Here is a 27,624-nt window from a genome sequence, read left to right on the forward strand (position 1 = left end):
TACAAACGTCCTCCTGAAACGGCAATCTCCCAACAGTGAGCGGCTCCCGCGGAGCGGGGGCCGCGAAAGGTATTAAGGGTGCGGGGGCGGGAAGAGGACCAGCTGCGGCAGATGAGGGGCCGCTAGGCACGCTGGTCCTCGCAGTCCCGCAAGTACAGGCTCCACAATGTCCAGCGCGGGAACAGCACAGGCACAGGTTCTGCCCTCTGCACAATGAGGGATTCCAAAGACCCGGTCTCAGTACAAACGTCCTCCTGAAACGGCAATCTCCCAACAGTGAGCGGCATAATTATATTTAATCACAGCATTGTTGAAATTACTAGCGAGATCCACCAATGATTCAAACAGCGAGCTATAGGCTTTGTGAATGACGACTATTACAACAAGCTAAATCGTTGGTTGGACTCTTACAAGCTTGCCAGTAAGTTTTTAAAAGATGCAAAAGGAATCTGATATTTCAGAAATAAAGCAAGTTTGATGGATATCATTGTCTTTTTACTTGTGTTCACCCAAAGGATGGGTGCAGTGGAGATAAATACTTTGTTGTCATCCTTTACTGTGAAGTGCTTAAGGCTGAGCAAATAAGTTGCTAGGTGGTTATAGAGGGCTGGTGGCAATACATGACCATGCACACAGGGGGTTGGCAACAAGCAGCGGCTTGGGCGCAAGATTTGAACTTAGGGAAAGCCCACCGCCCATCCCTTACAGTATGTTGGATGCAGGGACTGGTCTGACCCTAGGTCGTGTTAACAACCTCATCTGAGTATGTCTGTTGGGCTTGGCCCTTTTGGCAGGGTCACCCCTAAACCTTTTGCTTTTAAATGTGACCTGATACTAGTTGTTTTTGGCTTCTGCGCACTTTAATCCTGTGTCCCAGTGTAAAGTGCGTGCGCAGTCTGAATGTGTGTGGTGAGATTGGCCTGCCCTCCCATAGGAATGCATGGGGAATGTGTGTGTCCATGGTAGCTCCTGATGTGTGGGGACTGCAGGGGCGAGTTTGGTATGTGGGTACTCCTGAGATTAAATGCTGCACGATGGTGTGCACAGATTTAATGTGTCTGGTGTGGAAGTGCCACTTTTAGAAGTTGGCATGTCTGTGCAGTGAATGTGAATTGACTGTCTGGCTTGTGATTGGCTGGAGCTGGATGTGCCTGGCTCCAGGAGTCAGGATGGGTCTGCCCGGTGGTGAGTGGGGAGATCTGCATGTTGATGGCAGGGAGGAGCTACACCTGGGACCTCAATAGGGCTGTGCCTTCCCTCCCCAATGCTGGCTCCGCCCCCTGCGGTGCGTCTGATGTCCCTAGCCTGCCCTGTGAATAGGGAGAGGGGCTGAGCACAACAAAGTGCGCTAAAACCAGTTGCATCTGGTTTTCCCTTCACCCTGTGCTAGGAGACAAAGGATATGTGTGTATAAAAAGGGGCTGTGACCCCATGAAAGGTGTCTCTGGATCCTATCTTGAGGGGGTCCTGCTGCTGCTGCTGGGCGCCAGGAGGTACTTCCACTGGGGACTGCCTCCCTGCTGGAGGGCCCTGTGAGCTGGCCCCTGGGCACAGCCTTTGCCCTCCCCCATGCCTGCTGAAAGGACTTTTCCCTGGAGACTTTAAGCTGAAGCGTCTGGTTCCCCTTTCATAAGGAACTCTTTGTTGTGTTGCTAGGAGGAGCAGCGTTTCGGTTTTCAACTGCAGCGAGGAGCTGCACTGTGGAGTTTCTCTGCATATCTGCTGATTTTATCCCTAGCGGGTGCCCACCCTGCCAGGGACTGTGTGGTGGAACGGGAGCCTACCCCGTATGGTGCCGCTCAGCTGCCGCTTTTATTACCTAAATCCGAGCGGGTGTCCACCCCACCTATTTTATGATATTGCGCAGGTGCCCACCCCGCGTGATTGCAGCTGGGTTGGTTGTTTATTGTACGGGTGCCCACCCCACAGATTTGCCGTTGTTTGTACCCCAAGCGGGTGCCCACCCCACCAGGGACATTGCCGCTTCATTGTTTATTGTACGGGTGCCCACCCCGTGTTGCCGAAGGTAAAGGCCGCCTGGACTCGTCGCCGCAGCCGGGCAACTGCCTGACGGTGGGCGGGTCGACTGGGACAAAGAGGAGCCTCCGGGCTCCATTTCCACTTCCCCCGGCCAGGGGCAAGCTGTTCCCCGTCCTGCAGGCGTTCCTGCACAGTTCCGGTCCCAGGAGCGGACCAGGCAAAAGACCAGCACCAAGCAGGGGCTTTCATGTGGTGAGGAGAGCCCCGCGTCCCGCCTACAGCCTACCCTGTGCGTTGCGGCCCGGGTGAAGAGCGGGGCTGCCACGGGCAGAGGAGCCCACAAACGGAGAGATCCCAGGAGACAGTCTGGAGGAGTCCTGCCGAGCCGGTGAGTGGGGCTCCTGGGTTCATTGAGGGTAGAGGGGGCGTTGGGGCACAATGCCGGTGCCCGCCCCCTCCTCCAGCTGTGCTGACTTCGTTTGGGCAACATTGTTTTAAAGTCCCTGTGAGGGGCTTGGGGCCTCATTTGTGCCACAGAGCCCCGAGGGGGCTCCCATGCTTTTGGCCCCATTTATTCTCAGAGCCTAAAGGGCTCCACCTTGGGACATATTTACTTGGGGGCATATTTCATTTTAAAGCGCTAGTTCGCTCCATGAGTGCCTAATTGTTTTCAGAGCCTAGGTGGCTCCCACATGCACACAATTTACCTACCGAGCCCCGTGTGGCTCCAACGTTGGGCGCATTGTTATTCTGAGGGCCACTAAGAACCCTTACAGTTTACTTTCCCAGCTGCCCAGCAAGTAGTGGGCAGCTGCACCGTTTAGGTTCTTCATTTTTAGGGGACCTGTTCTTTGAGATTACACAGCTGCCCAGCAAGTAGTGGGCAGCTGCCTCGTCTAGGCTTGATCTTTTGCACCCTTCCCTTTTTGCTGCATGCGCAGCCAGCCCAGACATTCAGGACATCGGGCATTTGAGCCCCTGTGGAAGGCCAATTGGCCTGGGGTCAGTACCTTTGGGATTCTTGCGCAAGTTGATTGCCTACTGTGTTGGTGATGATAATGCCTAATGTGATTTATGCGTAATGTGCAATGCCTTTATGCCTGTGATACCTCTAACTGGGTTTTCATGCTTAGGAGGTTTTTTGGCCTAGTATAGTTTATGCTAGTGAGTTTATGTTTACCTACGTGACCTCTGCCTGTGGTGATTAGTATTGCGTAGTGTGTTCCTACCTTTTACCAGTGGTTACTGGCTGTGTCCTACATTTGTTATTTTGTGCTACAATTATTCTATGTTCTAGAAGTGCTATTTCTACTAAGTGCTATTCCTGACGGTGGCCCATGTGGCCCTGTCCTGTGTATATAATCCCCTGTAAATACTGCCCAGTGCCAGTTGGCACAGTGAAATTGTGTGATTATGATCTAATGTGTTTATGGTAATACAAAGGCTATTTTTTATATAACCTTGTGTGGAGTTACTTTTTGTGGTGTACCTAGTGTGTTGCTGCTGTATGTGTGTGTTGCGCAAACGCTTTACACATTGCCTCCAGGATTAGCCTGACTGCTCGTGCCTAGCTACCAAGGGGGTGAGCAGGGGTTATCCTTGGCGTGTAACTCCCTTGCCCTGACTAGAGTGGTGGTTGCTGCCTGGCTTTGGCGCAAGCCTTAGCCAACCAGAAATCCCATTTCTAACAATGTCCAAAACCTGAGCATAGGGCAATTTGGCCACGCGTGAAGGGGTGTGTGCAGTCCCTCGTCACAGGCTAAGCATTGGGTCAAACTTGTTCTAAGTATGACTAAAAAAGCTGACTTTTGCTATTAATACAGAACGTTAGTGGTCTCGTTGTTCATTAAAAAACTGTGGTGAAGCTACAGTAGAACAATGGGATATCAACTGACTGGCTTCTGCTGTTTCTGTTGGAAGTACATGTTTTGCTCAGAATAACAGACTTTATTGTCACATGGCTGAAGAAGGTAGTGTGACCGTACAGAATAATTTCTCGCACTTTAGCTTCTGAAGTACCTTCCATAATCTCTATGAGAACATAATAACAGAAAACTGTTTTCTATCAAACATGGTTCATCAGATCCCAGCAGAGAGCATCAGCATTTTTATAAGGGCAAAAACACCACCAATCATATAACACCACCAATGATTTATATTGTTACCAAAATCGGTTATCACCCTTTACTTAGAATGAGACTCTCAAAACCTGGCATTCACTATAATGCATTTCACTAAGGATCATGCCCTTGAGTCATGTAATGCCTGCGACAACATGTTGCCCTTGTTGTCGCCATCGAATCGAAAGGGGCACCTTTTGGGACCCGCACCGATTTGTCCCTGGGAGTTAGGGTGTGCTCAAACTGCCTCCTTACATTTTTTAATTCATTTTCAGGAGGCAGGAACTATGTCCCTGAGTCTTGTAATGGCTATCAAAACAGACAATTCATGTTCTGGAAAGCCAATCAGGATTGATTAGTCCAATTTAAATTGGCCAATCAGAGCATATATGGCCACCAACAGTCCAGATATGCTGAACTTTTTAACCCCTTCATGACTAAACAGAGCACTTCTTTCAATGCTAATTTCTCAACAACGGCTGAATGGAATGACAACAAATCACTGAAAGTAATTTTGATCTGCCATTTTTTAGTGTCGGAGAGCAAAGTTTCTCTGAGACCTTTGTATCTCATTTAAGGGTCCAAATGCCGTCAACACGCTCAAGTAACAGACAACCAATGACACTGTGGACTGATATTATGGAATCATTTTAGTTCTGTTGCATGTTACTATTACATTAGCCATGAGCCTTGTATCTGTTTATGTTGTAGCATTGGTACTACTAATAACACATTGCACTGAGCTCTGTCTTTATGTCCTTAAGTACGATTAACTTCAGTTCATAAAAAAATACATATCACTTTGACTGAAGCCACTTCTGTGTTACTTGAAAAGTAGGATTTCTTCATGAAGTTGTTTAGCCACCTATTACGCAATATATTTTTGTAAATGTTACCCATGAGAACTATTGTTGCCTTAAGATTGTGTCTACCTGGGTTCTCATAGATTTAGGGGTTGGTCTTGTAGTCTGATAAAAACAGGAAAAGCTTAGAGCTCACAGATTTAACCGGGCTAAGATTTCACTACTAAAAACAGACCAGTTTTTTAGGTCTCGGACTGAAGGCTGGCTTGCCAGCCGGAAGTTGGAGATTTAATGATCTTCAGTAGGGCAGTTTAACCCGCCTCTCTCCTCTGTCTCTCCTCCATTGGCTGGCTTCCTAAACGGAGGCCAGCCATTGGAGGAGAGAGGCGTCCCTCGAAAGAAGCTCCGTCTCTTTCGGATTCGGGGCATGTTCGTGCTGTTCTTTCCACTTTTTAGCCCCCCCTTTTCAGAACACCGAACACGCCCCCGAATCCGAAATTTGCGGAGCTTTGCGGCCGCCATTTTTTTTTCTCGGTTGCTTTCCTGTCTTCTCCCTTCCTATCCTCTAGAATTCCTCCTACAACTCATCCTTGTATTCGTTTCCATCTCTCCTCCTCTGTATATCTTCCTCGCCCTCGCTTTCCTCTCCTCTGCCGTGTGTTTTTCTTGCCTTCTGCCCCGCTGTCCGCCCCCCCATTCCCTCTGCCCGTAGCTCTCCTGCGCCTTTCTTGGGTAGCCGCAGGGCTATAGTAGGTCACCCGACGGGCTTCAAGTCGGGGATAAAGCATCAAGAGAGTGTGGGAATAGTCGTGTGCAAGTGCCCTGAACACCGGCCTAGTTTAAGGTACCGAGACTGCGCGGGGCTACAGCCACTAGAAAGCTGTCTGTGACCGAATTGCAGGGGACACTGCACGTGGTGGGGAGAACTGAGGCTAGAGCAAAAAATTGCTAGCTGACACCCCCATTAAATGTAAGAATGCGCATTTGATAAAATTGAAGAGCTGGTCTCAGTGGCGTAGGCAGAGCAGTGGTCACCCGCAGCAGCACCTGAAGATGGGGGGGGTGCTGATGGATACCTCGGCAGCCGGGGGGGGGATGGGGGTCTGGGGGTCGCTGTCTACCGCCACGAGACGGCCGCGCAGTTCCAAACGGGTGGGGGGGGGCCGCCGCCGTCCCCAAAACCTGTATCGCCCTGGGCGGTCCACCCCCCTCCCAAACTTGCTACGCCACTGGCTGGTCTCTGTATAAACAGAGGCACAATTAGACTTCCAACGTTCTACTTTTGTCCACTTAAATTTTGTCAAACAGGACGCCATAACCTCGCTTGTTGGGTGCCATTATTCTCGACTCTGGCGAGACCCACGGTGCTTTTGAGTTCAACCCTGTAATATATTTCTCCTCTTTTTATCGAGCTCACTCTCATGTATCCTTTGTGTGTTTCCTGCATGCATTGATCATGTATTTCACGGGTGAGGTTAATTCAGGCATGATGAGCCTTCCCTGAATTTATTCTGTGGCGTGCTAACTGCATAAAAGTGTTAACAGAGGTTTTTTTCTAATTCTGGGGCCCACGCCCAGTTGACTGAGAGGCATTCTCAAACTGTCCTGTTGTCTTGAAGATGCCAGGTGCCATGAGGACAGACTTGAATACCCTAGCCGTAAAATGTTAAAAAAATACCTATTTTTCCAAGACCCCCCAGCCAGCTACTCCTCTTGGTGAGGGTGAGGAGTTTAGCAGCCAGACTCTCGAACAGAGGCAGAGGTAAGGAGATAGTAGAGGTCACCGAGTCCTCGCGACAGCAGTGTGTATAAGGGTGAGAGACATGATTGTGCACTCTAAATGGAAAAAAAACTGTTTGTCATCGTGAACATTCCAAGAGAAGAATCTGTCAGCTGTTGCTAAGGATGTACTTCAAAAGACTGATTACATATCTACAGAGAGTACCAATATTATGTATAGCCTTTAGAGATTGCAAAAAGTGTGCGCCATTGTTGCCCGGAACAGCCTCGCTGCCACAGGTAAGTTTTCTTCTTCCCCGTGATTGCACTTGTGTTTTTCTTGCCTTCTTCCCCCTGATTGCACTTGTGTTTTTCTTGCCCTCTTCCCCCTGATTGCACTTGTGTTTTTCTTGCCTTCTTCCCCCTGATTGCACTCGTGTTTTTCTTGCCTTCTGCCCCGCTGTCCGCCCTCCCTTCCCTGTGCCCGCAGCCCTCCGTTCATGTAGGAGCATTACAACCAGAGCCCGCAGCTCTCCCTTGTCCCCCCTTCCCTGGGCCCGCAGCCCTCCTCCGTTCATGTAAAATGGAACTTGATAGCGTAAGACCTTGATAGCATGTTTTTATGGCCAGCCTTAAGTTCTGAGCCTTGTGTAGATCCATGCCATGCTCCATCCCATGTACACATCGGTTTACCTTGCGTGTGTCCCAGAGTATATCCTGAATTTCAAGCAACCATTCCGGTACTTGGCTCTGCACAAGCTGCGTTTAATTTAAATGACTTGTACCAGTCCATGATTTGCTGAATCTCATGACCAGGACTGTGAAAGGGTCCACGGCGCTGTACATTTCACTTTCATGACTGGCCGTGTATAGCCCAGAACATGGTGCGACGTCCCCATGTGTTAAAATGTTGATTGTACTGGCCCAGGGAAGAATGCTTTTTTTATGTACAAGGTATTGAACGAACGAAGTGCCTCTTCAAATAGTCCCTCTCTGGGGAAAAAATACATTCCTATTTTTTTTATTAAGGTTTCCCTTGTTTGCATTTAAAGAAAATTAATTTCCCGGTATAATTACATATGTGGTTAGAGTTTGTTCTTTATGAGCCATGCCCTTCTTTCTAAGTTTTTGACATAGTGGTTTGCTGAAAATGTGTGCAGAATGGGAGCCCGTGACATTGCACCCCCTGTACTGCAGTCAGACACTAGCGTGTTTTCAGCTCGTCGCTTGCCCACCGCATTGTCACGATGCCCGGGGCGACCAACAGCGGGGTACCGAGGAGGCCAAGCCGCAGCTAACTTAACTAGATACATAAGAAGAGGAAAACACGTTAATTTGACATTTCTCTAATGTAAATCTGCTGCCATTTAAAATTGCCTCTGCTCCCCCGATTGTGACATTTTTCTTGCCTCTGCCCCCCTTATTGTGCTCGTTTTCTTGCCTTCTGCCCCCTGATTGCACTTGTTTTTCTTGCCTTCTGCCCCCTGATTGCACTCGTTTTTCTTGCCTCTGCTCCCCTGATTGTGCCATTTTTCTTGCCTCTGCTCCCCTGACTGTGCCATATTTCTTGCCTCTGCTCCCCCGATTGTGACATTTTTCTTGCCTCTGCCCCCTGATTGTGCTCGTTTTCTTGCCTGCTGCCCCCTGATTGCACTCGTTTTTCTTACCTTCTGCCCCCTGATTGCACTCGTTTTTCTTGTTTTCTCTGTTACTCAGGAGTGCATCTTCTATGGCCCTCCACGGCCCGAGAGCAGAGGGTAGGGGGGCAAGCCTGTGCCATGGGCATCCATAGCTACCCTGTGTGTGCTGACAGAGATGGGTGGTCGTCCTGCATAGAGGGATTGTTTGAGAAACGTTGTGTTTACGTGAATTTAAAAGACTTGCCGGGAATAGGACTATTGATTTGGGGGCATGATGAGCATTGAGCAGGCCTGAGTTTAATACCTATTATTAAGCCCTACATTATTAGTTATATCACACAGAATGTTTTAGTAGATTTCCGACAGCCCGCGCGGGCCCATTGGACTTTTGTCATCCTGTTTCCCCTGCTCCGCAAGCCATGGTTGAGTTGGTAAACGACCTCCTGCAGCTGCAGGCCATGGGTGCGTGGAGGGACCTGACGACCAGCTGAGGGCCGCCACCATGCTGCTCGACACTGTGGAGGAAGGGGCCTTCGTGCTGGCGGAAATAGTCCCGGAGAACACCGACAACCACCGTGAGTACCACTTCTATCCCCTTTTAGAGTCACACAGCATGACGGAGGGCACAAGCACACTCCTGCCTGGCAAAAATAAAACTGCACATTTTCTGACGAATTAAAAACCAGCAGCTTTGTAGTTTTTGTGAAAAATCTATATTGTGTAGGTAGCTATAGCGTTTATTGGTCCCACAAATGAAGCAAAACATTTCTTTTGGGGGTCTAAAGAACATTATCAAACCTCTTCCAAGTAGAATTCGTCCCTAAAGCACTACAGCTGAATAAGTTGATTACGTCAAACCCTCAACACATTCTTTAACTCACTTATGCAGTGATCAGCTAACACATACACACTGCATTTATGTTGTCTGTGTGTGTGTGCGTGGCTCTGTCTGTGCGTGGCTCTGTCTGTGTGTGGCTCTGTGTGTGTGTGTGTGGCTCTGTGTGTGTGTGTGTGGCTCTGTGTGTGTGTGCCTGGCTCTGTGTGTGTGTGCGTAGCTCTGTGTGCGTGGCTCTATGTGCGTGGCTCTATGTGCGTGGCTCTGTGTGCGTGGCTCTGTGTGCGTGGCTCGGTCTGTGTGTGTGTGCGTGGCTCTGTCTGTGTGTGTGTGCGTGGCTCTGTGTGTGTGTGCGTGGCTCTGTCTGTGTGTGTGTGTGTGTGTGTGGCTCTGTGTGTATGTGTGTGGCTCTGTGTGTATGTGTGTGGCTCTGTGTGTGTGTGTGTGTGGCTCTGTGTGGATAGCTTTTTTGTAGGTGGCTCTATGTGTGGGTGGCTCTGTCTGTGTGAGGGTGGCTCTGTGTAGGTGGCTCTATGTGAATGACTGTGTGGGTGGCTCTGTATGTGTGGGTGGGTGGCTTTGTGTGTGTGGGTGTAAATGCAATAGGTCATGCATATGCGAGCGATTAAGCTATTTGCATTGTAAATGACAATACCATTTATTTAACGATTAAGCTATTGGCAATGTAAATGACAATGCCATTGATTAATGATTTAGAGAAAAAAAATAATTCATGAGCAATGCCAATAGCTCTACCTTTAATAATGCCGAGACCATTGCATTGTAAATGCTTGTCTATGACAATGTAGACAAGATAGGCACCGTATTAGCTAGAAGGCAACGCTGACACTACATAATCAGGGTTTCGACCACAGCACACTACTGAATCACCCATCCTGGAAGTTATGGAAGCCATTACATTTGCACTCGATGAGAGGAAAAGCACTGTCCTCATTTTCTTTTAGCTATCTGTGGCCTTTGACACAATTACTCCTCACATTCGATCATTCGGCTTCCCACCAAATTTCTTCTTTTATCGTGTGCCTGAAGGATGTCCTGACTTGGATGCATAAGAGCTATCTTCAGTGCAATGTGGACAAAACAGAGATTCTTTTGTGTGGGAAGGCCAATAGCCTCTGAAGCAACTTGAGCTGGCCGGAGTATATTCCATCCCTTCTCCCTTCCATGGCAGTAGCAGAGAATCTAGGAGTAAAGATTGATGATAAGCTCACAATGGACTCCCAGATTGGGTGAGTAGCCGGGATCTATTTTGGTCTGCAATGATCAATCAGGACATTTATAGACCTGTTACCAGCTCACGCCATGCGAACAGTAGTTCACGCATTATTAACATCTAGGCTAGACTACTTTAATGACCTTCACATAGGAATGCTCAATTACTAGATCAGGAAACAGCAGATAATTCAAAACGGTGCACCTCAGCCTAATTCTGAGCTTATCCAGGGGACACACAGTCTCGTCTAAGTTAAGGGAACTGCATTGGGTATCCATCAAGAAGAGAATTTTATTTGAAGTTTTTACTATTGAACATCATGGTTTCTACATGCTTGGACCTAGATATTTGATTAGGAGAATCCCCAACTATAATCCTCAGAGACCTCTTCGCTCTGCCACTACTTTGCTTGAAAGATTCGTAAGTTTTGCTTGGCAAGGTTGGGATGGTGTTCCTTCATCGTTTTGGCAGGCAAGAGGTGGAACAAACTTCCGAATACTCTTAGTCTGACTCAGAACTGGACCTGCTTCAGGAAAGAATTGAAAAATACACTTATTTCCGTCAGGTAGATTCCTGAGGGGTATATGGAGTGAAAGTAAAGCATTGCGAGGACACTCCACTGGAGTAGCTCTGCATGTTACAAATCTGGCCTCATTCATTCTTTCACTCTAAAGAAAATACTCTTTCAAAGGAACAAGACCCATGTCATATAGCTGAAGAAAAGGGACAGCATGTAGGTATTCTGAGGTCTCAACAAGCTGGGCACCTTGGGTGAATACCACCAAACTCTCTACGTGAGGAGAAAAGAAACTAAAAAGGATATAGATGATTACTTAGACTCATGCAAATGGGTCCGAGGGACGCCCTAGAGTCTCCCTTAGAAGAATTGGAGTTCTGAGAAGTACTTAAGTTCATGCACCAGGCAAGACTTTAGGGCTGGAAGGGTTGTCAGTCCTATTTTACAAACCATACCACCCACACTTAGCCAGACCACTACCAGCCATTTTTAACACCTCTGAACACATTCCCAACCTGATCCCAATAGTGTGTGAAGCAGACATCCGGCTAATACACTAAGTGGGGAAAGACCCAGAAGAATGAGTCTCATGCAGGCTATTGCGTTACTGAACACTGACAAATAATCTTTACGAACATTCGAGCCAGCGATTTTGAATCATTAATGCCCCAGTTTGTAGATCCTGGCCAGCTGAGGGAAGGCAGGAACAACATTTGGGGCTCGATGTAGGTAGCCAAATACCGGTCGGTAACGGCCGAAAATCGGTAAATTCGGCCATTACCGACCGGTATAAGAGCATCGAGATGTATGTGACTAAAAACTTACCGAATCGGTAAATACCAGTCGGTAAAATACCGAATCGGTATTACACGAACTCTTATTTACTGAGTCGGTAAATAAGAAATGGTAAAAATGGCTTGTTGAGATGTAGCAAATCCCAAAAATACCGAATACCATGAAATTCGGTATTTAAGAGTCGGTAATTACCATGGAATGGAAGCAGGTGGAAACCAGGAACAGGATATGTAAGAAGGCCCCAAAATGCAACAGTGCAACCACAATGACGGCTTCCTACATTATTGCAAGGCGGCTACAGATACAGGCAGCAGGAGAGAGGGTCTGGCTAAGGGAGGAGCAGGTGTATAGGCAGAGGATCACACTCTTCCAACTGACTGAAGCTGAGATCCTGCAAAGGTACCGACACCACCCCAGAACCATCCTGGACTTGATCAGGGACCTCCACCCATATCTGGAACACCCAACACCAAGAGCACACGCCATCCCACCCCACGTGCAGGTGTTGTCCTGTCTACACCTTCCTGCATCTGGGAGCTACCAGCATGTGATAGCAACAGTGGGTGGGGTGTCCCAGAGCTGCCTATCACGATTTTTCAGAAAATTTCTTGACGCCATGATGCAGAGGATGGAACACTACATTGAGTTCCCTGAGACACCTGCAGAACTAGCAAAGACTAAAACCGATTTCTATCAACTTGCACAGTTCCCGCACATCATAGGCTGTATCGATGGGACGCACATCCCACTATGCCCACCTGCAGCAACTGAACACATATATAGAAACCGGAAGTCCACACATTCAATCAATGTGCAGGTGATCTGCAACGCTGGCAACATCATTACGGACATTGTAGCCAAATTTCCTGGGAGTACCCACGACTCCTACATATTCCAGAACAGTGGGATATACAGACGCCTTGTGGCTGGTTATTTTGGTGATGGATACCTGCTAGGAAAGTATGTGTGAGAAACCCTGACAGTCTATGCAGAAGGAGCAATCATGAGTATGTGACTAATCAAAATTTCATTTTCCACCCAGGTGACAGTGCATATGCCCTGCGTTCATTTGTGCTCACCCCCTACCTGAACCCATCCACCAGGAGCGAAAGGCATTACAACGTGGCACACAGAACAACACGTAGCGTGGTGGAACGCACTTTTGGACTGCTGAAAAGTAGATTTAGGTGCCTACATAAGAGTGGAGGTGCACGGCAATACACGCCAATTATCAGTTGCAAGATTATTGCGACCTGTGCCATGCTGCACAATCTTGCCACCAAGGAGGGCACAGAGATAGAACTAACATATCATGAGGACATAGATGATGGGACAGGACAAGCCGATCACAATGCAGCAGGAGCAGCACCAGCAACAGATGGTAGACTGCGACGTGCAGAAATCACCAACAGATACCTTTAATAGAGTGATGAAACACAGGCATGTTCAGGTCTTGAAGCACTCACTTTAATATGCACTACTGCACTATGCAAGACCACATAAACCAAATTATATTCACTTTTCACACTGGGTGGCCAAAGTTCACTTCACTGTGACCTGTCCTGTGTTCATGATGATTTTTTAATGTATGCGCTTACGCATAATGTTGTGGGAGCCACGGGGCTGGGGGTCAACCTGCGCAGTGGTGCCAGTGTCATCAGCATGGAGTCTGCTGCTCCGACGAATGTCCTGTAGAGGCGTGCTGGATCCACTCCTGCTTGTGGACTCCTCTGTGTCCCCAACACACGTGTTACCAGCAGTGGCTGTCTGCTGTGTCAGCAGTACCTCCATAGCAGAGGTCACCCTCCCCATCCCCCTGGACAAGTCACTGCAGCAGTGCACAATGTCAGTCTGCATGTTCACTGACCGGCGGCATAGCGGTGTGGTCGCAGTTGCCAGCAGGTTGATTGACTGGTTCAGCTGCTTGACTTCGCGCCTATACCTGCGCCTTTCTGTGTGGTCACTCTCCAGCCTGTCACAGAGGGAACCCATGCACACACCCATGTCCCTCACCCCCTCTGCCAGGGACTCCATTTCTTTGGCCATGGACTCCATTCCTTTTGCCATGGTGGATATCCCCCGATCAATAATTGACATCCTGCTGTTCAGGATGCGCACCTGTCTGTGCACTGCCATGATCCCTTTGGCCTGCATTCGCTGGACCTTAACCATAGTGGTTTCCAGACCAGCAAAGACCCCCTGCACATTCTGCCCCTCGTCTTGCTCACGTGCCCTACGGCCACGGTCACTTGCACGGCCAGATCCTATTGACCCCTGTTGCCCTGCGTTGCCAGCCAGTGGTGGAGTGCTAGGTCTGGGAGCCACCTCCTCTTCCTCATCAGAGCTTTCCAGGATCCCGAATGGTGGTACGTCCTGCCTCCTTGGCCTCACATTCACAGAGGACCCTGAGCTTGGTGTTGTGGCATCTGCAGGTGCTGCCGGAGTCTGTGTCTCAAACAGCAGGGGTGACAGTGGCTGTGCAGTGGTGTCTTGCTCCATTGCTGTGGGTGCGTGCGTTGGGGTAGTGTCCTCAGGGACAGTGCTAGGTCCTGCAGTGTCTGTGGGCTTCTCCCTCGCAGCCGTTGTTGGTGCACTTGACTCCCCTCCCTGCGCTGCACTGCGCGATGACTCTCCTGTGGGCAGACATGGACAATGATCAGCTGTGTGTTTTCTTCACACAAATTCCTAACAAACAATTTCATATGCCTCAACTGCTTGTGTATGGGGAGTGTTCAGTGCTGGCTGCTTTGATGAATGTTACTATGACTACGACTACCATGATGCATTGCTGGTGACTACTGTCATGTGTGCTGGATTGTGAGTGAGTCACCCACGTAGGGGAAGGGGCCAGGGAATGGGTGGGGTACATGTCCCTGCATCTTACCTTTCTTTCTTGCAGCTCTGGCTAAGCTGTCAGCATCCCCAATCCCGTGTATGCTCTCGGGCTCCATGGTGGATTCAACAAGCTGCTCCAGTTCGGTGAGGCTTGGTGCACGGCTCTTCCCCCCACCTGTGGCAGCGGATTCCTTCCTCTGGGTGGCAATCTTCTTTTTGGTGGTGATCCTCAGATCATACCACCTTTTCTTGATGTAATCTATTTCACGATGTGTGACTCCTAGGGCATTTACTTTGCTCTGGATTGCCAGCCAGGTGTTCCTCTTTACAGACTCTGCTACTTGCAGGGACTGTCTCCCAAAAAGCTGGCTGTAATGCTGCACTATCTCCTCCACCAGCACCTGGAGCTCAGTTGTGCTGAATTTGAGCTGTGGTTCTGAAAATCTGGATTTGTATAATCGTTCTGGACTCGAGAATTAAAACTTCGTCGAAACATGATGAATTTGGTATCAAAAGACCGAGAATGACGAGCACATCATGTACCTATATTTTCAGCATATTCGAGTGACGATTTCACCTCGAAATCGTCATTTTCGTTCTAAACCCTTGGCTCCCATTTATGTGTTGCCCTTTACATAGGCCTTAATCCAGCTGAATTCAATTCCACAAGGACACGCACTCCTTAATCGACTTTTCCATGACCTGTGCAAGTTGGAACCATTGCCCCAGGCCGAACTCGTTAGGTCAGTTCCCCTCCCAGCGGCCGAGCAAGATAGCATCTAGGCTCAACAAACCATAAAACCATTTCAGCGCGCACACCTGCCATATCTCGCTCACATCTATCTCCACTCTTTTGCTTCACTTACTTTATGGTGGGGAGGTGCCCGTTTTTATTAGGGGTCCAGTGATATCTGATGAAATGTTGGGCCTTGCCAAGTGATTTGTTGTAGGCAGCACGAAGTGAAATATGGACATGTCATCATGACTCTGCTTTTTCTTTGTACTAGAAATATGTTAACGATTTACTTTACAACCAAGAATGTTTTGCCTGAAGCCCAAAATTGTGTATAAGAAGAGACGCCTGATTTTGCAAAGGCGAGCAGTCTCCTGAGAATATACTTCCATATGTTGTACTTCTAGGACACTTGTTACCTTGGTTGCAGCCAATAAAATCGATCCTTGACTTCACCTAGAAGACTCTGAGTTTCTGTTGGTCTGGATCAGGAAGAACCCGAGGTCTCTGGGTGTACCCTGACACCGCTGGGTTACCGGTTCTGTGCCGGTTCTTAAAAACCCAGTACCTCAGCTGGCGCCCAACGTTTGGGGCAATTCCAGTGGTACCAGTCAGCCAGAAGATTGTGAGGAGCTTCGTGTGAAAATTCCAGAGGACGGCCAACCACCTCATCGACCCCTGCATGTGGACGTGGTCCGAAGGTCTTTGCTGCGAGGTTCCCCGCTTCCCGACGGCTACAAGGACTGCTGCCCTGGCTATCGCCCTGATTTGGACCCTTGAAGTTTGGTAGAGCGAAACACTAAGACGAGTCTTCTGGTGACGTCATCGATATTTCAGTTAAGTATAAGTGGAGCGTCTCCCAGTCCTTAGTTGGTCTTAGTTTTGGTATCCTTGGGATATAAAAATTTTGTGTTGGTACTTGCAAGCACCAAAACCGAAGGACTCGTGTATTCACGAGAAATATCGTAATCGATAATCCTTTGAAGTTTGGAACTAGACTAGAGAGCGAAGATGCCTGGTCTTAGACTTGGAAATTTGTTTTGTCTTGGTGGTAATAATAGGGACTCCCGATTGGAGGACTCATGTCCGGTTCCTCCAGTTGGAACTCCGACTTACGAGCTATATGTGAAACATGGGGTAGGCCCCATCACCTACAACAAAGTATGGATTAAATACACCAGAAAAGATGGTGTTCTAAAATGGCCCCAATATGGTAGCTTTGATTCCGAAATCTTAGACAACCTTGAAGTAAAACTCTTTAAAAAGAAAGCCCGGCCGGCGATGTTTGACTCTTTCCGCCTATGGCGTAAAGAAGCCAAGCAAAAGGAAATCAAATTAGCTAAGAAAAATAAGAGAGAAGGGGGACTTTCAGTAATGCAAGCTGCTGTGCAGTTTAAAGACAATGAAGAAGAGCAGATGAATGAGCAGTTGCACAGGCAACGTAAAATGGCAATAGATAAGTGTTTATCCAGTTTTGCCGTCTCTTCAGCAAGAGGCAGCAAAAGAGCGTGAAAAAGACCCATTAATGTCGCATTTACTAAATTCACCACCCCCCTATGCGCAGAATGCCACAGCACCCCCGCAACCTTTAGTTGCGCAAACTACGCCTCCTGCTCCTCCACAGCACCCACCAGCTGTTCTTCAGCTGGCTCCTACTTCTTCGGTGCAGCCTTCTCCAGGCCCACCGACCACCTCTGTTTCACCTGTGTTTTCTACAATTTTGCCTACTGTATTTTCCACGTCGCCTAATGCTCCTTCTACGATTTTGCCTAGTGCCCCCTCTATTTCCCCTGATACCTCTTCTGCTATCTCTGCCCCTGCCTTATCTCACCCCGTTTTTCCATCCGTTCTTCCTTCAGTTTCACCTTCCATTCGGCAGAAAATGGCCAGCACTGTTACTGACCTTCTTTTACCTCTTTTCGGGTCGCCTACTACGACCCCTAACATGGGAAGAAGACAGTTGCGAAGTCGACTGCCTGATTATCAAGAGAGAGATTCACTGAATAGTTTAGCACGGAAATGGGTCATGGACACTGTAAAATATGATATACAGTCTGTCATGGAAGTCTTCCATCAATGGGAAGCAGCGACACAGAGATATGTTTTCGAACAGATGTGTTTTCCTTTGCGAGGATTTAGAAGACAATGATCAGGAATGCATCCCACAAGAGATGTGTCGTGTACGGTTTAAGTTCGGAGAGGGTATGATTGTAAGTCCAGATGTGGAGAAAGCAGTTGAAATGTTGTTATCATATCGGAGTAAGGGGAGCAGTTCTGAGTCACAATCTGAGCCTAATACATCCAGTAGGAAAAAGGCGCGACAATATCCTATGAGAGAAGTTCCCCCACAATGGAGAGAGGGTGACACGACTGCTGTCCCACCTATTCTGCCACACTTTCAGCGTGTATGGGTACATGTCCCATGGAAGCGAGCTGAAGTTTTAGCACTCAAACAAACATTACCCGATCCGCGTAAAAATCCTGCAGGGTACTATAAAGAGTTGTCGCAAACTGCTGGGTCATGTATAATGAATTTAGCCGACATCGATATGTCATTTGGAAATGTTGTTCCACAGCCTTTATGGGGTAAAATTCGTCATATAGATCATGACCAGGAATTAGGTGACACATGGGCTAATATTACTGCTGCAGATGCCCGACAAGTTGGTGGTGCCAAGCCTGAGCCTTTGATAGCAGAACTCCCTGGTAAAATAGTAGATTACATGAAAACGATAATGCCTGCAATACGCGTAAATTGGGATAAGTTGTCTGCATTTAAGCAGAAGAAAGAAGAAACAGTCTCAGATTTCTTCACCAGATTTGAAGAAACGTTTGTCGACCACAGCGGTCAAGATATGACCACAGAAGGTGGTCAGAGATTGTTTGTCGATAAATTCGTGCACAATCTGCTTCCAGAATTGTGTAAAAAATTAAAAGATTCAGAAAGTTCTTGGGCAGTCTCATCTTCAGCCCAGATATTGGCTACCGCACAATATTACGAGAATAGAGACAAAGATGAGAAAGATAGGGTAGAAAAGAAAACTAGAGAACTAAAAACGAAGGTTTTGCTACAACAAGCCTATCCGCCATGTGGTGGTGGTAATCAAAATAATAATGGTCAGAATCACTACCAAAATACTTTTCAGCAGCCTCGACAGTATCAGAGGAACTCGCAGAGAGTCGAGTATACCCAACCCCGTGTATCCGTAGGCCCCAACCAGTGTTTATATTGCAAACAAGAGGGTCATTTCAAGTATAATTGTCCTATTCTATTACAACGTGCAAATGGAGTTTCTGGTGTGAAAGGTCGTGGCGGTCAGCAAGCACCTAGAGGTAGAGGGCGTGGAAACGCCCCTCAGAACACACGTCCTCTTCCACCACAAAACTCTATGAACAGATTTGATCAGCAAAATAACGTATCTGACAGGACAGCTCAATACTACGTTGATGATTATTACACAGAAGATGAGCATTGGGAAGGTAATGATTGCTAGGACAGCCATAGACAAAGAGAGGGAGTTGTTTCAGTTCCAGTAGATCAGAGTGGACCTTACGTTGAGGTGATTACATCAGGTGTGTCAGAGCCTTTTCTGTTGGATACTGGTGCTACAAAGAGTTCTATTATGCACTCCAAACTCCCTGGCACACCTTTGTCTGGCGAAATGAACGTTTCTGTAGGTTTTTCTGGCGCCCCAGTTAGAAATCCAATTTCTGACCCTTTGTCTCTTTCTGTTGGTCCCTGCGAATTCGAAGCACCCCTCATTCTGACGACGGGTTGTGGTGAAAATTTGTTAGGTTTGGATTTGCTGAAAAGATTGTATGCGACTTTGTACTGTTCTCCTTCAGGAGTACAACTTACTTTAGGTAAGAAAGTAGTTTCTCCCATGTATTTGTCGAGAGATGCACTTCCAGCAGAATTGTCACTTCTCCCAGATATTCTTTGGGCCACTGGTCCTAATGATGTAGGTCTTTTAGAAATTCCACCATATGTTGTAACATTGAAGTCCAATGTCAAAATGCCACGAATTCCCCAATACAAAATATCTAATGAGGGTGAAAAAGCTTTGCTAGCGATCGTTTACGAATTGATTAAAAAAGATGTAATTGAAGAAACACGAGGCAATGTTTGCAATAGTCCTGTTCTGCCTGTTTTAAAACGAACTGACCCTTCTCAGCCACCTGTGTACAGATTCGTGATTGACCTTAGAGAGGTGAATAAAATAGTTGTGCCACAATTCCCAGTTGTCCCCGACATTACCACATTATTGACTATGATTCCAGCCTCTGCCTCCTGGTTTTCGGTGATTGACCTGAAGAATGCTTTCTTCAGTATCCCGATTGCTGAGGAAAGCAGGGATATCTTTTCCTTCAGTTTAGGAGGTTGCAGCTTCCGCTTTAAACGCGCTCCTCAGGGCTACTGTGAAAGTCCATCAATATACAGTCAAGCTCTAAAAACACAGCTTGATACGATTGTTTTACCTACAGGTGCTACTCTTGTGCAGTATGTGGATGATTTGCTCATCGCTGCAGATACTGAGGAAATTTGTAAAAAGGCAACTTTGTCATTATTGCGCCATCTGTGTGATTTACATCACAAGGTGTCACTTTCCAAGCTTCAATATTGCCGACAAGAAGTGACCTACCTAGGTCACCTCTTATCGAAGGAGGGAAGGAAACTGACCCCAGAAAGAATTCAGGCAATAGCGAAATTGAATGTGCCAAGAACACAGAGAGAAGTGCGTGCTTTCTTGGGCATTACATCGTACTGTAGACAGTGGATCCCAAATTTTTCATTGTTGGCCAAACCCTTGGTGGCATTAACGTGTAAAAATACACCCAATCCCATTCCCTGGTCTGAAGAGTGTCAGAAAAGTTTTCTCGAATTACGCACAGCATTATGTTCGGCTCCTGTGTTAGGTACCCCCAACTACAGTAAGCCTTTCACATTGTATGTCCACGAGAAGGAGGGCTGTGCATTGTCTGTGTTGACTCAGTTATTTGGAGGTAGACATGCGCCTATTTTTCGTCCACTTTGGATCTGGTAGCTAAAGCATTGCCAAGTTGTTTAAGAGCCACAGCAGCAGCAGCTGTTTCTATTCGACAGTCTGCTGGTCTAGTAATGAATAATACACTAATCGTGATGGTCCCGCATGCAGTAGACACATTGTTAAATAGGACCAAGACACAGCTCTTAACTAGTGCTCCACTGTCAAGTTACGAATTAACGCTGTTAGCAAGTCATGTGCACATAAAAAGGTGCAGTACCTTAAATCTAGCTACATTGTTGCCAATTGCAGAGGAATCAGATGCTTCAGAACAGCACAATTGTTTTCTCAGAACAGAGGAAGAGACAAAAGGGAGAGTAGATTTATCTGACACCCCTCTTGCTGAATATGATGGTACATTATGGGTGGATGGTTCATGCTTTAAGCTCCCAAATGGGAACGTGACTGCAGCATATGCTGTCACAACTTTGCACACAGTTGTCGAAACTGCACGAGTACCACATGGTTCAGCTCAAGCTGCAGAATTAGTCGCACTCACGAGAGCATGTGTATTGTCTAAAGGAATGAAAGTGAATGTCTACACCGACAGCCAGTATGCTTTTGGCGTGGCTCACAGTTTCGGACGATTGTGGAGAGAACGTGGGTTCCTGACTTCGCATGGAGCTAAGATTCAGCATGGTCAGTTGGTGAATGAGCTTCTTGAATCACTGACCTTGCCTCTGCAAATGGCGATTGTGAAATGTAGTGCTCACAAGAAGGTGACTGATGATGTAGGTCGTGGAAATGCATTTGCTGATGAGATCGCGAAAGAAACGGCAAAGAATGTGATGAGCCGAATGTATGTTGCAGGCCCTGAAAGATGGACTGGTGATGTTGGAAAATGTGAGGAAACGATAGAGAGTGTGAAGTCCATCCAAGCTGAGGCCACAGAGAAAGAGTTGAGCATGTGGAGAGAGAGTACGGGTAGAATGGATGCAAATGGTTGTTGGACTGAATTGGCAGAGCACCAGAGATGGTTGTTACCCGATGCATATGTGATTGCAGTGGTTACAATGGCTCATGGAAAGGCTCATATCAGCGTGAAAGGGATTTGCGAGTTGTTGGCCCCAGTGTGGAAGAATTCAGGGATTCCCAAGTGTGCAGAGAATGTTGTCAAGAATTGCATGGTATGTCTGAAGCACAATCCTGGTAGGGGAACCCCAACTCCAGCTGGTCATTTTGCACCTCCTACGTATCCGTTCGAGGTTTTGCAGCTAGATTTCATACACATGGAGAGGTGCAACAACTTAAAATACGTGCTTGTTGTTGTGTGTGCCTTCTCAAGATGGGTAGAAGCATATCCCCTAAAAGACAATACTGCCTTGTCCACAGCAAAAGCCCTTGTAAAAGAGTACTTCCCCAGGTTTGGAATGCCTAGAATGGTCTGGTCTGACAACGGAAGTGAATTTGTGGGTCGTGTAATGAAAAGAGTGTGTGAAGGGCTAGGCATTAGGCAGAAGTTCCACGCTGCAAATCACCCCCAATCAGCTGGATTAGTAGAATGTTACAATGGCACTTTAAAACTTAAATTGGCCAAAATCCAAGCGAGCACAGGTCTTAAATGGCCTGACGCTCTACCCTTAGCACTCCTATCCACCAGAATGACTGTGCATTCGCGAGTGAAACTCAGCCCTTATGAAATTGTCTTTGGCCGGCCAGCCAACATATGGGGAGTGCCTAGGCCCACGAAGTTCAGTGAGCTAGAACACCCTATTTTGCTTGATTACCTGTATCAATTGACTGCTAAATTGCGTGTTTTGCATCAACAGGTCTACAACACCCTGCCTCCGGTCTCTGAGACTCCAGGTCATTCCATTTTTCCTGGCTCCTGGATACTCGTGAAAAACTTCCAGAGAACAAAGAACGACCAGCCCAGGTGGACCGGGTCACACCTCGTCCTTCTTTCCACGAGGTCAGCCGTTCGAGTGGAGGGGAAGGCCAACTGGATCCACGGGGTCCACTGCAAAAGAATCCCTTCACCTCCACCACATGACCAGTGGGTCCAGAAGGGTGTCACTGATCCAGAGCTTACAACTGTGCCACGTGTCATACCTTTCAGCGATGACCGTGTAAAAGAAACTAACCCTGAATGTGAAAGCGAGAACATTTTTCAAGAGACTGTGCCACCATCAGAACGATTGAACTCTTTGGAGCCTGAACTCCTGTTTCAGGACCAGACAGTACCAGGAAAAAGACGCTACAATTTGAGACCGCGAAAAACGAACTAATAAAAGTGATTCCTTTTTATGATTTGAGACCAAGACCTATGGACAAATAAATATATCTTTTTCCTCCCAAATACTCTTTTTGAAAGTGCAGCTCTCCCATTTTGGAAACTTGCTTATTTTTGTTTTTCGAACCGCCATCCGGGTTCCGCTGCTAGGGCCGCGGTTGATTAAAGTCTTTGGGGTGCAGCTGACGACGTTAGGTCGGTAGTTCTGGTTGGTCCAAGGGAGTTGCCCTAGACTGACGGAAGCATCCTTTAGCAGAATCAACCTCCCACCGCGGGCAGCACCTTAGAGAGGATGGAGTTTCCTGGTGTGGAGAGACCTGCCAAGCTAATGAACTTTGAGCGGAGACTGTGTAACATGATGACAAAGAAAAGTTTTATAATATTGTGTATTTTTATGCTATCCAGCGTAATGATCTTTTTGATAAGTTATGTTTTATTCTCTTTCCATGTAACATTTGCCCCCACTGCATCACCCATACCTCCTCCTACTGTTTCCTCTCATTCTTTCCACCCTCTGCCTGACCACGAATCCAGTAGAAGGTTAGAGTTCATTAATAACTCCTTCGTTCAGCTTTTGCACCAACACCAACTAGTAATGAACACGACTAACTGTTGGGTGTGTGGCCTTATGCCTCACACTACGGATAAAGGTATCCCTTATCTGGTTCTGCCTTTCAGCCGCAATGGTTCTGTGTGGGCATACAGAACAATATTCATATATGCACGAGAAGTCCAACCCCTGCGTTCTGTAAAGGACAACCTCAAGACTAGCGCCCTAGTCAAAGGTATAGTTGACATGATTAAGGAAGTAACTTCTTATGAAGATACTCCGGATGATGAGATACTTGCATATGTAGGTTGGAACGTGACCGGATATGGAACTACTTTAACTGAGAAACAGCAAGCTAAAAGATCCTCCCCAATCTGGATCGTACCCCATCAGGGTCCTCTATGTCTGCAAGGTATTGGCAAGAATCCCAGAGCTCAGCTAGGGAAAAGCATCTGTACAGAAACGTATGTTTTTGGATCTCAGACTTCCCCAGCGTTTTTAGCCGCTAAGGGTAGTTATTTCATCTGCCATGATAGAGCCTATACATGGTTGCCCCCTGACTTCTCGGGCTCATGTTTTGTTTCATTCCTGTTGCCTCCCACCTACACAGCAGCGGCAGACTACCACAGGACAAGGATAGCTAGAGGTGTCTTGAGTGAAGAGGACACTGCAGGTCAAGAATTTGGTGACTTTGCAATGGGTTTTCTGCCGTTCTGGGGAGCCATGGCTAACAGCAGGAACATAAGGCAATTGACAAGGGTAGTTGAGTCCGCCGTGATTGAAACTGCTGGTGCCCTTAGTAACCTGACTGCTGAGCTCCAGTCGGATCGACTGATGACCCTTCAAAACAGGGCCGCTTTAGATGTCATACTTGCAGACCGAGGTGGGGTATGCAGATTAATCCAATCTAGTTGCTGTATTTTCATCCCTGATAACGCTCCAACAGTGTACCAGGCCATCTCCAAACTACACAAGATTTCCGAATCTATTCATGTGGATAAAGGAGGTTGGTCGCTAATGGGATGGTTTTGGGAACTGATATCCGCCTGGGGATGGAAAATTCTAATGGTCATTGGGATGGTCTTAGCCATTCTTTTCCTGTTCTGTCTATGCATACAGTGTGCTCCTGCAATATGTGGCCTCTGTGTTACATCATGTGTAAGGAAGCCTGTGTGAAGAGATGAACTAAGCACTAGAATGATGTTACAGCAACATCTCAATGACTTTAGGAATATAGATCTGGACTCAGACTAACATGAGGATAGATTAATTGCCTATGTAAGGGCAAAAGGAGGGTTTGTGGTTCTGAAAATCTGGATTCGTATAATCGTTCTGGACTCGAGAATTAAAACTTCGTCGAAACATGACGAATTTGGTATCAAAAGACCGAGAATGACGAGCACATCATGTACCTATATTTTCAGCATATTCGAGTGACGATTTCACCTCGAAATCGTCATTTTCGTTCTAAACCCTTGGCTCCCATTTATGTGTTGCCCTTTACATAGGCCTTAATCCAGCTGAATTCAATTCCACAAGGACACGCACTCCTTAATCGACTTTTCCATGACCTGTGCAAGTTGGAACCATTGCCCCAGGCCGAACTCGTTAGGTCAGTTCCCCTCCCAGTGGCCGAGCAAGATAGCATCTAGGCTCAACAAACCATAAAACCATTTCAGCGCGCACACCTGCCATATCTCGCTCACATCTATCTCCACTCTTTTGCTTCACTTACTTTATGGTGGGGAGGTGCCCGTTTTTATTAGGGGTCCAGTGATATCTGATGAAATGTTGGGCCTTGCCAAGTGATTTGTTGTAGGCAGCACGAAGTGAAATATGGACATGTCATCATGACTCTGCTTTTTCTTTGTACTAGAAATATGTTAACGATTTACTTTCCAACCAAGAATGTTTTGCCTGAAGCCCAAAATTGTGTATAAGAAGAGACGCCTGATTTTGCAAAGGCGAGCAGTCTCCTGAGAATATACTTCCATATGTTGTACTTCTAGGACACTTGTTACCTTGGTTGCAGCCAATAAAATCGATCCTTGACTTCACCTAGAAGACTCTGAGTTTCTGTTGGTCTAGATCAGGAAGAACCCGAGGTCTCTGGGTGTACCCTGACACCGCTGGGTTACCGGTTCTGTGCCGGTTCTTAAAAACCCAGTACCTCAACGCTTCCTCTTTCTGTCACCTCCATCCTTTTGGGCTTCCTGGGACTCCATGGTGATGCTCTGCTGGGCTCAGTGCAGCCTGCTCCTCTGTCTCCCCTCCAGCTCTCTCTACAGTTCTGATGCTCTGCACCTGCATGGGTGTGGCCACCTCCAGGTACTGGGGTGTGGTACTTGCATCTGATTGGCTGCTTTCTCAGTTGCTTTGTTGTGGGGTGTGGTGGGTGTCCCTGATTGGTTGACTGGCTCACATGTCATCTATTCGAATTTTCGAGATCGGATTTTACCGATTCGGTAATTACCGATTCGGTAATCTCCGAGTTGGAGGCCCATAGGGTTGAATGGGTGTTACCGATTCGGAGATTATCACCGATTTGGTATTTACCGAGTGTGGATTCCGAATGTTACCGAATAGGTATTTGTTACCGATTATTTTCCTACATCAGGTTTTCCGATTCATAAATACCGATTCGGTATGAATTGGTATTTAAGAACCGGTAAAAATAAATTACCTACATCGGGCCCTTGGTGTTTAGCCTCCAAGTTGGAAAAGATCAGTTAAAAGATAATCCCAGCAATCCTGTTATCTTTTGAAGCCAAAAAGGAATGTGGTTAGGTTAGGTGGCTAATTTCTTGAGGCAGCCCTAGAAAAAATGAAATTTGGAAAGTTGATGAAAACCTAGATCCTGGCTGGATATGGGTCACGCATGGCTTCAGTGTGAACCCCCATACAAGAGCATGATGAAGAGATGCCCACTTTCCTACCCTCACGTTTCGCCCTTGTGGTTGAACAGTTTACATCAACATACTGTCTTGTGAAGACATTGGGCATTTGGCATTACATTCAGCATGCAGAAGGTGTAACTCCTTGAAGATGACATTCTGCTGTCGCAGACAGATCCCAGAAGGTCGCTCCTGGTAGTCTGTTGCCCCAGTAAAGGCACAATAACTGCAATGGAACTCCATGTGCCAATAAATAGAAAGATCGATGTATTTCCTGGGACTGAATCAAGTCAGTTAAAGTCATGAAGAGGAGTCAATTGGCCAAACCTCCAGAAGAAATTGCTGGAAGACCTCAGATGCTGGAGTCTTCTTAAGGTGTCCTGGTTGGTAGGCATCAATGTAATCAAAATAAACATTCTCTCTAAGGCTCTCTACCTCTTTCGGTCCCACATCAGACATAAATGTGCTACACAATAGGATAATGTACTTCATATCGGGAGGAGGGTGACCTTGGGGTTCCAAAAAAGCCTATATGTTACTCAAGGAAGGGGGTGATCCAAACGTGTTTGTGTACTATAGGAAGGCGCATCTCTGCTTAATCTGGGAGTGGACGATAACAATGAGCAAGAAAATATGGCGCTTTATGGACTAGGAGGTAAAAGACCACTCACTGTAACTAACTTGGCTGGAGTGGGCCCAGTATCAATGAAATGCAGTTTTAGCCACACCAACGAGGATGGTGCTGAAGGCATTGACCTACCTGGCAGTGTATCTTCCTGTTGCCAAATATACCAATTATTTACAACCCAAAATATATCCCCCAGCATTGAGAGGACAAATATTCTCTTGCTGGGTGGGGGTGGGAAAGAAGGAAAACTGAACCATACAGGACCTCTTCAATCAAGGCGGCATCAAATTAGCAACGCAAGATGGATTTTGACATCCCCAAAACATACCAACTCTAATGCTGTCAGCTAAGATACTTGGCCCTGTACCCACCTAACGCATCAGCAGCTACCCTTGTCCGACCCCATTTGAAAAATACCTGTGAAATCCTTCAAATTAAGTTATTTACACAAAATATGAGTTTTTGTAGAGTTGCTTATTTTGCCATTTTTACAGCATAGTATGCAAACGTAGTTTATTTTTAGTTACATTTTTGTGTGACTTCATTTTCTTCTGGAATATTTTACCTGTCAGTTTTTCTGGGGGCGGGAGGTTTCCCTCTACCATTAAAGGGACCAAAAATACGCCCAGTTCTGTGGCCCTTGTACCAATATACATGCTTAGATAGAATTAGAATATTTAGGAAATGTTGACATTATTGCCATCGAGATGCTTGTGATAAGATTTTTGAATACTGTACTTCTCTCCAGTTGAAAACATGGGCAGGTCCGGACTGACTAATGGGCAGTTTGGAATGCTGCCGAGCTGGGGGCTGATTTAATCGCAGTGGGGGCTGATTTCGTTCATGGAGACCTGCGTGTGCTTCGAAATAATGAAAGCAAAACGAATTTCGCTTAGTGCACGCAGGTCCCCATCAACGAAATCAGCCCCCAGCTCAGCAGCATTCTAAACTGCCCGGTAGCCAGTCCGGCCCTGAACATGGGTACTGCCAGTCATAGTAGGTGAGCAATGTTTTAGTCTAAAGGCCACAATAGCAAAGACACTGTGCAGCAAACAGCGAAAGA

General features: G+C 47.0%; 1 protein-coding gene across 1 annotated transcript in view; it reads left to right on the top strand.

Moving 5' to 3' along the window:
* Positions 1 to 27,624, top strand: part of LOC144824883 (cytokine receptor common subunit beta-like) — a 214,533-nt gene that overhangs the window by 18,368 nt on the left and 168,541 nt on the right. The gene's annotated exons all lie outside the window — the stretch shown is intronic.

The sequence above is a fragment of the Lissotriton helveticus genome, chromosome 1_1 (assembly GCF_964261635.1).
Source record: "Lissotriton helveticus chromosome 1_1, aLisHel1.1, whole genome shotgun sequence".
NCBI classification, from domain to species: Eukaryota; Metazoa; Chordata; class Amphibia; order Caudata; family Salamandridae; genus Lissotriton; species Lissotriton helveticus.